This window comes from Falco cherrug, chromosome 3 (genome assembly GCF_023634085.1).
Source record: "Falco cherrug isolate bFalChe1 chromosome 3, bFalChe1.pri, whole genome shotgun sequence".
NCBI lineage: Eukaryota > Metazoa > Chordata > Aves > Falconiformes > Falconidae > Falco > Falco cherrug.
In genome coordinates this window covers 69,175,101-69,188,149 of record NC_073699.1, presented here as the reverse complement: position 1 = coordinate 69,188,149, position 13,049 = coordinate 69,175,101, and the positions used below count along the sequence as shown (strand labels likewise).

Genomic DNA, 13,049 nt, shown 5'->3' with positions numbered 1-13,049 from the left:
GCAGATCTGCTTTGCATGGATCCAAGTCGGTTCTTCTCCATTCTCAAAGTTCAAGGTGCCCTGTACTCTTTACCATCTTTTGCACTGGTTTATTTATACCTGAAGATCTTACCAAGCTTTTGTCATACTTCCCAGGACTACAAAGAACCATTCTGGTATAAAAGTCTTGGAAGCTGGGTAGATTGTAAGGATACCCACCCACCCAGCTCACCACCCTGAGGCTTTCATCATGCTGTGAGCACAGCATTTCCTCACATTATCTATCTGGCTTTTACAAGACACTATTTTCTCCCGAGTCCTTCCTCCAGACAAAGTCAGTCCCACAGTCTGTATATACCTCTTTTATACACATACTTCTAGTCACAGGGAAGGATGGGATCTGCTGCTCTTAGATCCTGATAACAAACGAACAAGGCTCAGGTGAGTCAATGAAAACCAGACCTCTAGCTATTAAACATCAAATTAAATACCATTTGATCTAGATCTGTTTGTCAAATAAGGAAATAAACTGAGATGATTCACCTGATACCCCAAAGCTCCTTCTTATGCACCAACTAAATGCACACAGCAGCCTTTGCACTGCAAGGTCAAATACCCCAAAGGAAAGAAAATTACATCCCCAGGGCATACATCCAATGGCAGCCCCCACAGCTGTTGTCCTGCTTTCTTGTATGCCTGTCTGTTCAACTACATTCCTCATCAGTTTCCATTGTCGTGTTTATCTTTTTTAACGTCTCATTTCAACACCTTTCTGCCACTGAATATTCATATTTTGCAGTTTCAAATGTTTTCATTTACATATTTCCAGAGCACCTAATTTTATCTCTTGTCTGTATTTCCAACCTTTTTCTGTCCTTCTGTATTATAACATCCTCTGTATTTGTTGAACATCCTTGTTTTATGACCATCTGTGAATGTGATTAATGTAGCATTCGATCTTTCTACTAGATCCTTCGTAAATACATTGCATTTACTTGTACTGCAGATCCTAGAAGTGTCTAGTTGCCACATTCCTTAAAATCAATGTTTTGTCACTTCCCTTTTCTGTCTCTACAATTACTTTTTAATGAAATCAACACTTTCACATTGAGTAACATCAACCAAATTTTGAGGTATTGTACTAAATACTTTCTTAAAAGCTTACATTACATAAACCATCATTGCACTGAAATCTTTAAAAAAAGTTCTCTAGCATGACTTACTTTGTTGATTGTTCATGGCTCTTTACCCTTATTACTATTGTTTCTGTATGCATCCTATTACTCTTGCACACTAAAATATGAATTTACACAAGGACAGTTCACACACACACACTTTATGTCCTGTCAGCTGATAGAAACTGAACTTATGCTGGAGGTGCCAAAGAAAAATGGAGGATCAACTATGTACAGCCAGAGAGAAGTAAAGCGTCCCTCTCAGCAGAGCTGATGCTCTGATAAGAATGTAAGGGGAAAGAAATAATGCAGCTAACCATTAGAAAACACTATGATATCATATAATGTTAATTAATTTTGTTCAAGGACAGTTGTGAAAAGGCAGAATGAGGGTGCAAGGTGGTATGCATACCAAAGGAACTCCTCTCAGTGTCCATACTTCCCTTTCTTAACAACTTCCACAGCCTTTCTGGCCAGCTACCACAGGGAACGCCTGCTCCTCAGCTCCACACAACTCAGACTATTTGAGCACAGCTCCCATGCTAGAACTTGGTCAGGTGTGAGATGGCACAGGTACTTCCAGCTAACGCAAATTGGAAGGACCACAGCCAATGTGGTTCTGCTTCTTTCAACAGCATATCTTCTTTGAATCTTCTGCGTTGGACTTCTAGAAGGAATACAGAAGGGGAAAATGCAAAGTTCTAGCACACAAGTCACGTGGGAACAGCACAATACTGGAGTGATGCTGCTAGTGCATCATAGGGAGATAGGGCAGGGAGGGCTCAATGAGGAACAGGAGGGGAGAGGACAGCATGGAAACAGGCTCGATGACCCATTCCTCTGACTATATCCATCTTTTCCTGAAGCAAGATTCAGTGCAGAGCAGATTCACTTCCCATCCCTGATGTGGCAAGTCAACTCTGTAGCATCCTAGCTAAGCAGTTCTCAGAGAAGCAATGTGAACAAAAGACCCTGAGGAGACGACAACACAGGGAGAAATGTCTGATTACCATTTGCCTTAGCAATAACTCAAAACTATACATAAAGAAGGTAAATGGAGGCTGGAATATACCACCCAGATTCTCTGAAGCCAGAAATACTATTTTTCAAACAAATTGCTATTATAAACTGAAATAAATAAAGGTATGTAACTGGAATAAAGTCTTGAACTGATAGAAAAGTCATTCTGATAAGAAGTCACTGGGATAACTACCTTTCCTCTGCCAAATTTGAAATCCCTGTCTAAAACTGTGCGATATTTTCTCAATAAATTTGAAATTCCTAAACTTTACAAAACGTCACATTTTAAGCATGTGTAGTTATAAGGTGGAATAAGCACCATGGAAGCTGCAGAACTGTCACCTTGAAAGATGTTTTCACAAATAAGTTACAGAAGCATCTATCAATATCTTAGAATTGTAGTTCAAAATCTTATTTACTGCTGGTGACCTACTTCAGGTTTTACTTCTCAGCCCACGTTCATGCTTAAGTTGATGAACTTCAGTCAGGTTATGATTCTGTGTGCACACGCTATTATTGTGCTTTGATTGTAACCATGGTTTTTGGAACAATACTATGTTTGCATATGGTTTATAATTAGGAGAACATATAAGATCTCTAGCATTTTCTTCCAGGCCCCTTCTTTTAAAAGGCTATAATAGATGTTAATTTATAAAAAGAGCTGAACCAATTATTCTGAAACTTTTTGAAAAGTTCAGTACATCACAAGTGTCATCTATAAGCAATATCCTGAGGTAAAAGGAATGGAACATATTTCTTGGCAATATCTTTTTTGCCAAGCCAAATTGCTTATTTATGATGCCCAAATTTCTGTTTATTTGGATGCCAGTCTGTAATACCTAAGTTAAATTTGACATGCCAAGACTCTCTTCATCTAAACTCATGCCTTAATCTGTACTTATTTTCCTAACAAATCTCAGCTTCTGCTTAGACCATGTAACATAATCACCTATTCGGAAAAACACTGGATTTAAACCATTTTACGTTTACTGTGACTTTAAAAAGTAAATGGCTTCTAGAAATATTATTCATGATTAGCAAAGAGTTAACAAACCCTAGATTTAAAGCTTCTGATCAACTGAAGAAACCAATAAATGAGAAAGAAGGAAAATATCAAATAAGTTCCTGTTAAAATACCTGTTACATAGAAAAAATCTAAATCCTCCTGCGTCAAAAAAAGTATATCTAGAAGAAGGCAGAATGAAGAATAATTCGAATTTGCCTTTAAACTACATTCTAATTCTGTCTATCTTCAACATGAAGTCTTGATAATTAAATAACCTGCAACAGACCTATGAAAGAACGTAACTGGAATATCTGGGACAAGTGGTCATGGCAGACTGAATTCTAGGCACTAAGGTAGTACTTTATAAGTTAAGGTAGTTTCTAATCAGCCTATTTTTATAGTAAATTCGCTGACAAAAAAAGTTCAAGATTTGATGAAATGACCAGTAAATGGAGCTTACCTCCAAAGGAAATAGAACTTGCTGGCTAGATTAGATGCTCTGAAAGCAATGGCAAAATCTAAGAGCAACCAGTTTCATGCCAGTCTGTCAGAAAGACCACAGAAAAGTGAATGTGTAGCAGGAGAGGTGTCAAGGCTTAATCAGTATACATTTAAGATGGAAAGAAAGGATCAAAAATTTAAACTGCTGAAAGGGCAACTGCCACATGAGATTTTTATCTTTAATAAGTTTCCCCTGCAAAACAGTGTGGGAGATCTATTACACCATGAATTATGATATTATCAGTGAATTAGATTGCTGATGGATCAGACAACACAGCAGTAAACAGCACAGTTTGAATACAACCTCCTAAGCAGATACACAGGTCCAGTAGTAAAACAAATCTTCAGGTCAACATAAAAAATACCACACACACACACATGCACGCACGCACACACAGAGCAAAGGGAATCTGGTTTTGATATGAATGGATTTTTCAGAACCTGCAAACCATTGGAGGAAAATCATCTAGAAATTTGTTCAGTGAACTCCAATAGCTGTTTCATAGGGAAGATAAACGTATGGAGGCTGATCACTATAATAGACGGCACCATCTAAAAGAGATACATGTAAAGAGTATTAGGATGAAAAAACCCAACATCATTTAATGCAAGGACTAGTGCCTTTAATCCAACAAAGAGATCATATCCTAAGGGATGATATCAAGCATTCATCAGAAAGCAGACTCATAAATATTTCTGGAAGTTGCTGTCTATGTTAGAAAAAATGCATCAGAGATTTTCAGCAGTTGATGTGAATTGCATTTTTATTGTTTTTTTCACCAGCAGTATACCAACAAAGAATATCTGTGAAACTGTTCACAACCTCCCTACATACAGTGGGTTATATATAGAATCCTACTTCTGGTTCTGTCAAAAGTCCATTCACAGACACAAGGACACTGCAATACATCACTGTACAAGTGTACATTCAACTTGCTTAGCAGGAAAGCACCAAAACTTAAGTGTCCATTCCATTTAATATTTCAGTCTTAACACAGAAAAGATGACAACCTGAGAGATCATAATGAACTGCATTGTATACATGTAATGATGATTCTGCCATTTTCTTACATTTGCATGATGACCTGCACTCTCCTGGTATTTTTTATAGTAACCATTCCCAGCCCTGATCATTCTATACATATGAATTAGTCCTTCACTGCCCATCTCTCTCCCGTTTTTTTTTTGGTAATGTACGTGCCTCACCAGAAGTGCAGTCTTTATTTATTCCTATGCTTTTTAACAGCACACTGATAAAAATAAGACAACTATAGCAAGTGTGCACAGCAAGCGATTTCTAAGAGGTCATATCTTCACTGCATTAATCCAGGGACTGCTGCAGTACATTATTGCCATGTTAGCTCCAGACCTGTTTTTTAAAACGTTTGTAAGATACAGTGGATATATTTAATGAAAAACGTATGCACTATCATTTCTTTTTACTAACTTCAAACTACAGACTTCAGTTTCTAGCTGAAGAATGCCTATCTCCTTAAAGAAGAACTAAATGCCATTTTGCTGCATTTGATCAATTTTCATTTTTAAAAGCAAGAATTAGACATTAAAGTCAAGTACAAAAAAGCAAATAAAATAAACAGCAAAACTATCATTACATCCTGAAGTATCTGTCCCTGTAAGTCCAGGCACAACTGTTGGTTTTCTTTCTGGAAATGGACTGGTTCACACCTGGGCAACACTTGATGCAAGGCTAGCGTCGTTCCAAATTTTACACAGCCAAGTCAAGTGACCATTTGGGGTTAAGTAGTAACATCATTTTTCAGCTGAAAGGAACACTCCTTGCAGCATTTTTCACATAAACTCCCAAAATTAAAGCACCTTTTCAGCCACAATTGTATTACATTTGAATAGACATACTGAGGCTGCCTACCACTAGGAGGTCTTTAATGGGCTCTGCTTTCTCAGGAAAATAAAATACTGGTCTACAAAGGCAGTAATAGTAAATACTGACCTAACAAAGGTAGAACAGCTAAGAACTGTGCACTAACTGGCACATCAAGGCACAGAAATATATCAGTGTCGATGACACATTAGTAACACATGCATGCCTGCAAACAGACAAACAAAAAAATAGAGTGTGTGGATTTTACATGTATTTTTTGATAAGTGAATTACCTCTGTAACTAAAACAGCACCTGAAAAAAGATATGCACCAAAATGCTGTCCACTAAAACTATCTCATATTTATATTATATATCTCACATTTATATATAAATTTAGGTTTTTTGTAAGAAAAACAGTTTATGAGGCAATGAATCAGGATTTCTAGCTACGTAGAAAAAGGTTTGGTGATTCAGCATTGTAAGGTCCGTACATTTACAGAAGTTTGGGGGGGTTCTTCCATTCTAAAGACAGGATCACTTTAATGTTACAGAAAAAAGAATTAATTGGAAAATTAATTATTATGCATTTTGTGGCGTGGGGTTTTGCGGGGGGGTTGTTTTTGTTGTAGTTGTTGGGGGGCGGGGGGGAGCTTTTTAAATGTATGAGAAAGAAGAATCACAAAAGCTACTCAAAAAAGTCCCCTGAATGTGCATTGCTTTTCCCAGTAAGTGCAGGAACTTAAAAAGACCATAACAGCTAAATGGACTAACCAGAGAACCTCTGTCTACAGAGCAAAATCACTTTAACAAATTGACAGCAACTGGGTTGGTGATGTAGAGAGCCTGGCCCCCTCTGCTGTCTATTTTGTGCTTCTTCTAAAATGTTCCAAGTAAACCTATATACTTAATAATATTTTTCCGTTTGTGAATACCTTCCTCTGACTTAGATGCTGATGGATAACCCTGTCAACTCTTAGACTAATAAAATAATGTGTTAGACCTGGAAAAGACAAGGTTTAGAAAGGAAAAGGGGATGTGGAAAGGTTAAAAATCTTCACCCACTGTATTACATACTTTCAGCCTCTTAAATCTAAAAATTTTTCATATGTATAACTGGGAATTGGAAGTTTGTAAAAAAAGTGACATATTCCTTTCAGTGACTTCACACTCTAAACTGAAGACAAGACGTATGTAGATATACATACAGGTAAGTCATAAAGCAGAGATACTTAGTAGCTGACTTAAAGGTAAAACCCACAAAGTACATTTTAAATGTATTGCCTATAAAATGAACTTTTACAATATGTAAGTTATATTTTGATCAAAAATGTAAATTTAGCATATCTTTAATATGCCTTAAATAATACTGATTTGTTAATATACTGAAATTCATCCTCAAAGGATTCTACTGTAAAATGTAGTATCTTCATTACAGTTCAAGGCTCATTATGCTCCCTTAGAGCTTCTTTCATGAGGGTCAGAATATTACAGGAATGAGGAAGAGAAAAAATGAGCCATTTGCATGGCTTTGTCCCTTGTGAACAATGCCCCATGTTCTTCTTTTAAATCTTGTGCTCTTGGGACATACATCATTCTCTGACACACATCACTCTTGCTCAGTCCATTGGCTTGTTCTTTCTGTGTTTGCCTAGAGCAGCCTGTTCTTGCACGCTAACAAAGCAAAAAATATGTATACCACAGAGGTTGCAGCATTTATAAAAACTGCCTGTGTAAAATTAATCACAGACAGCAATACTAATTAAAACCAGAGCCAAAAACAATGAAATAAAAAAAAATAATATTTGCATCAGATATCTGATTTGCACTTCTCAACAGCTAAACCAGAGAATTAAGTCAAGCCCAAATAGAAAATAAAATCTTTGATAGCCAGCCGGTACCATATACAAGTCCTTAGTCTGAACTTTGCCAACACTAGGTCTTCACAAAAAGCTTTCACTCAAAGCAGAATTAAGACAGAACCATTCATTGAAATTATGAAGAACACAAACCATTCACTCAACTCTGTTGCACCACGTTAGGTAGCACATAATATTAAGTTCACCTTACTAAGGCAGCTCACCATTATAAATAATTTGGTTTTAATCTTGGATGATGTCACACTGATGTTCAAACATGCTTTTCCCATCTTTTGAGTTCCCTAATTTCAGCAGCTTTGAACCCAAATATCTTCCTTTAAGGGAGTTAAGACTTAAAATGAGACTCCTGAAACGCTGAAAAGTTCTGAGATTTAGATAGGTACAGTTTCCTAAATCTTCCTGTCACTAGCTTCTCTCAGCAAGTCTAGTATTCACCAGCTGACCTTGCATACCCATCCTAGCCAAGACTTGCACTCATCTTCACTAGCCAGACTCTGCTGCTAAGACAACTCCTGTGTTTACCCACTCCTTGGCATCAGAGGAACTGTGACTGCCACAACAGTTTTATCACATCATCCCAATAAAAGGAAAAAATCATTATACTTTTATTTACAGTGCTCCACAAGCTCTCATCAGCCCCCCTCAATTAAGTTTTACTACACTCACTTCATAGGTGGAAAGAAAATCAAACATGAAAAAGTTATGCCCAAGCCACTCAGATGACTACCCCTGGAGGTGAAAACACAACTGTGGCAGAATCCAAACTTCTTTTCTGCATGTACTCCCAGAACACCTCTCATCTTCCATGGGGGAAACCTGAAGAACAGTGAAGTCTGGCTAGGGGAAGAAATACTTCTTTAGAAGACAAAGGAACATATTAAACATTCTAGCTTTACCATAGTTTGCAACATGTTGGACAACACTATGCATTCTACTAAATGCATTTTATTCTCCACACAAGTGGATTTCTCTCTCTTATTTGCCCCTGTCCACACAGTCAAAAAAAGGTATTGTTTTATCTGATATAACTAGCATAAGTAAGACATCTGCAATCTTACTGTAAATAAGAAAATGCAGTTTTCACTCCCATGAATTCAAGTGATGCCAACTCATGGGAAGAGATACAAGTGTTAATTCCACCTAGCTGCATCTTCATGAAAACTACTAATGCCTTGTCTTCACCTGGCTATTACAGTTAGATAACTTGCATTTGATATTTTCCTATGAATAAACATGTTTTCCATGAAGATACAGTACAATAAGTATATAGATTAAATTTCTAGATGTATGTCTTTCCCTGAGTCAGTCTGCCAGAGGTGCAGGCTTTTACTGAAGACTAAAAGCATCATGATATACCAGTAGTTAGTCTGTAGATCTGTCTTGTTTTTCTAGCTGATGTGCGTGTTCTCTTAGTCACAAGTGGTTATTACATATTTTTACACAACAGTGCACTTACCTATGCTTACATAGTGCACGAAAATGAAAACTTGTGCTCTTTGGCATTAAGGGTGAAAATTCTATTTGTTTCAACAGGAACAGAATTCATGCCAACATAATCATGTGTAAAAGAACGACTGTAAAACAAAGAATATTTTTCACTTACAAAGTATCCATAAACAATGGGAATTATATTGATAATCTGTTAATTCAAAGCAACACACACACAGAGGAAGAGTTACCGTCAATAGTCAGTGATGATTATGGCCAGATTTCAGACTCCAGCAATTTTACCCTCTGGTCTAGAAAAAGCCAAGGAAGCCAAGAAGTAAAAGCCAAATAAACCAGAAAATATATCATGATGTACTTCACTTCAAACTCAAAAAATGGCTGAATAAGCTTTCTCAAATTAAAAAAAAATAAAAAGTATTTACTTGTGAACAGACACGAAGCATGTGAAAGCTGTCCCCAAAAAGCTTCAACCTTCATAAATTTCTGATTGCATGGATTCAGATAGTTATGATTGATCTGTTTCATAGCTATCATAATATATAAAGAAACATATATAAATTATTGTCACATTACTCAAATCCTACAAATTATTTTTCTTTCAATTTCAAGGACTTTATCGAGTATGCTTTCATCAAAGTCTGGTATTTTCTATTTGCATAATATTACTGATAAAGAAATGCTGCTTTGAATTAATTTCTCTCCTGCATTACCTGTTCACTGGTAACTTTTTCTGCAAATATACTACTGACTCTATATTATGTCACTCTGGTGGAAGACTGAGTAGCATTTTCTATATTCTGATTATGTGCACCAGATCTTTTATACTTTTTTTTAACCATGTGCTGTGAATTAGCATTAAAATTAATCTAAAGTGTGTACTGCAGATTTTTTAGTCCTGCATAGATTTATCCACTTTTTTATTTTATTCTTATTATGAATTCTCAAAAGCTAGTATGACATATGCTTTGAATGTGGATTAAAGAAACAGACACTTCACATATTTCAGAGGACATAGTAAACTCATTCTTGAAGAACAGTAGCATATATGCAAAATATTTTTTTAAATATATTGTCCAGTTAGAGTTTTGCTTACCAAGCAAAATTATGCTTCATTGAGGATCCTGATCCAAATAATTCTTTCTACTGATTTAATCAGACACCAGATCGGGCCTAAGAATGTATAATTGCATTCTTAATTTCAATCTGTATTTGCAATAGGAAGGCAGAAAAAATCCCACCACTACAAACCTAAAATTTATGAAACTTTTTATTTTTAAATTCTACAGTTTGCCTTCAAATCTCTTTCACGCCTGACCAATTTCATTGAAATAATCATTTGGTATTCAGTTCCATAGATACACGATAATAAGACAGCATGCTTCTTTCTCTAACATAACCATAACACAGGTTACAGGAAGAAGTTTTACATCTGATTTAAGAATATATATGAAAGTAGCAATTTCCCTCATCTGACGTGAGGAAAAGCATGAAGTAAAACACTTCCATTAACTACTATTCTTAGTTTATATATACTACTAAAAGTTATTTCACCCTGTTGTATTTCCTTGTCCCATTTGAGTTTATTTCAACTTTCACTCACTCCCTCAAAAAGGGAAGGAAAAGTCTATATTTATTTTGATTTAATTGCTCCATGAATTTTGATCTGATAACTTTATGTATCTCCTACTCTCCTCATCACAGCAAAGGAAAGTTTAGAGGAAAACCAAAGGATTACTGTAGCATCAGAAAAATCATGTAAGGGCTACATTTGCACTAAAACTGTTGCTAGGTATTTACCTCCATGAAATTTTTCCTGTATATAGGAAAAATAGGAATTGGACTGTACTGACAAGTCAAAAGCAGATTTTAGGAAAGAAAAAGTACAAAAATGTTGTAAGTATATGACAAATTTGATTATTTAACTTAGTATAGAATAATAAAATCTAATAAAAATCGATAAATATAAATCTAAGTAGAATTCTTTCACACTGATTGAGAATGAAGTAGGAGACATATTCATAATTAAACCTTGGTTTTGAGGCAGTAGTTAAACAGACTTATGTGAGAGCAGTATCAAAGTAGGTAACCATGTCTCAAATACAAAAATCTGTTTCATCATTTATAGTTTTTATCACATCATATACCATAACTTTCACATGAGAACAAAGGTAATTTTAAAGCAAACTGTTGTTCTAAGGTAACTTTTAATTTGAGGACCAAATGTAAATTGCTATGGTGAATGCACGTTAGGTCACTAAAACAACGGTAGCTAAACTCAGATGTGACCTAGCAACCCAGGTGTTCAGGAAAAGTGCTGTTAACAGTAAGGATTGATGATCTAATCAAACTGTCACACTCAGATCCTCAGCAGGGTGGTTGGAGGGGAGGTGGAGGAGGATAATATTCAGAAAGCAAGCACATGCTTAGTGTTACTTTAAATTGATGCTGACATTTTCAATTGTAAAAAGAAATTTTTTCCTAAGTAATATAGGAAACAACTCTCCTAACCTTCCGGAGGATATCAGATAATCAGAGAGCTTGTTTTCCAAAAGCCAACTTCTCAGATGTGTGACTTTATGAAATATGAACTAACAGACATTTTAGAGATTCAAGATGATAGCAAATATTTTAATGCTTTTCTTTTACTTAGATAGGTATGGGTGTTTAGCTAACTGTGCATATACACTTACTATGCATATGCCATAAAGCAAAATAATTAATAAACCAATCTGTTTGCCTAGTACCCCTATGCATTCTGCCTTCTTGCTGTCTCTTGACTATACCACTAAAGAGTCAGGGAAACTCCCAAGCAAAATTATCAACATAGAAGTAAACGATGACATTTTGGTGGTCTAAAATTGGTTCTGCATCACATTTTTTAATATTAACATCTGTCTATTTGCAAGATGCTTAACATTCAAGGAATACAGGGTTCCCTTATTGCAGAAGTAAAATACTATTCCCTTAGATGAGTTTGCCCATAAGTGATGAAGTCAAATGTAGGTATAGATGGGTAACAGTGGCTTCACAACCAGAACTATTTTCCTTTTTCAATTAGCAGCTGGAAAGAAACTAGATTAATGCGTCAGAAACTGGGCAAATATATTGCTTTATTTACAAAAAGTAGCCATTTCTTACTTCAGGTTCTGAGATGGCCATTTACAACAGCATGTCATCTTCACATTCCTCCTAGACAACAAGTTTGTTGATGGCAAACTTCTATGGACATTTTCAAGAAACCAACAGGAGGACTAGGCTCTTGGTGTCTCTGTCTTGACCTTGGCTGGAGTACTCTGAGTGTACAGCACTGCACAGGGTGATGGCAATTAACAAAAATAAGGCTGTGGATCTGAAATTCTAGAAATTCTCTCTCATTTGTCTGCAACGAGCCATATATTATATAAGTGGTACAAACCCAGGAATTCATTTTCTGAAGGGTACTGTCAGTGAGCCACAGGTGTACAAACACAAACAGTTAAAATAAGAAAAGTGGGAGTAAGGTTTTCTTACGCAAAATCATGCATCTGTTCTGTGTTTACACTTTTATTTGTCTTGCAGCTCTAGAGATAGTGAAGCTAAACATCATTCAGTAAGAAGCAATCTACACAACTACATAAGCATAATGAAGATAGCAAAAAGTTTTTAAAATAACAAGTTTCAGATATATCAAATATAGAAAATAATAAAGCCTTATGGGAAAAAAAAAAAAAAAGAAATAAATAAAACAATAAAAAAACCCACAACACACAGAGATGCACTTTCTCTCACTTGTATGCTGTACTGGTAAAATTTCTAGAAATGAGATGATCAAAAACCAGAAACAAAATCCTCAAAATCACCAAAAGGAACCAAAGATATAATTATTTAATTTCATCTGTCCTTTTTCTGTAGTTGTTGCATTCCTTCCACCTGCAGTTATTTTACTGGCACATTCAGGTATGTAGAAGAATTATGTATCTAGTAGACTGCTTTTATGTTTAAATATTAAGACTTTGGGCATCAAAAATTAGACATAAAACACCCTATGGGGAAAAAATTTGGAAATCATAAAATCTGGATGATATTCAGCAGCAGGAATTTCCTCAAGCTACCCTTTACTGCAAAATTAATTCACATTACTGGAAGGCTTTCCTATACCCACAGTGTTGGGAATGTTTTGTCCTGTGGGGGACTGTTCACGCAGGATTCAGAATTTACATAT

At 35.8% G+C, this 13,049-nt stretch overlaps 1 protein-coding gene across 1 annotated transcript in view; it reads right to left on the bottom strand.

The window, feature by feature from the left end:
- ZNF407 (zinc finger protein 407) overlaps nucleotides 1–13,049 on the bottom strand; it is a 344,031-nt gene that overhangs the window by 184,565 nt on the left and 146,417 nt on the right. The window lies entirely within an intron of this gene.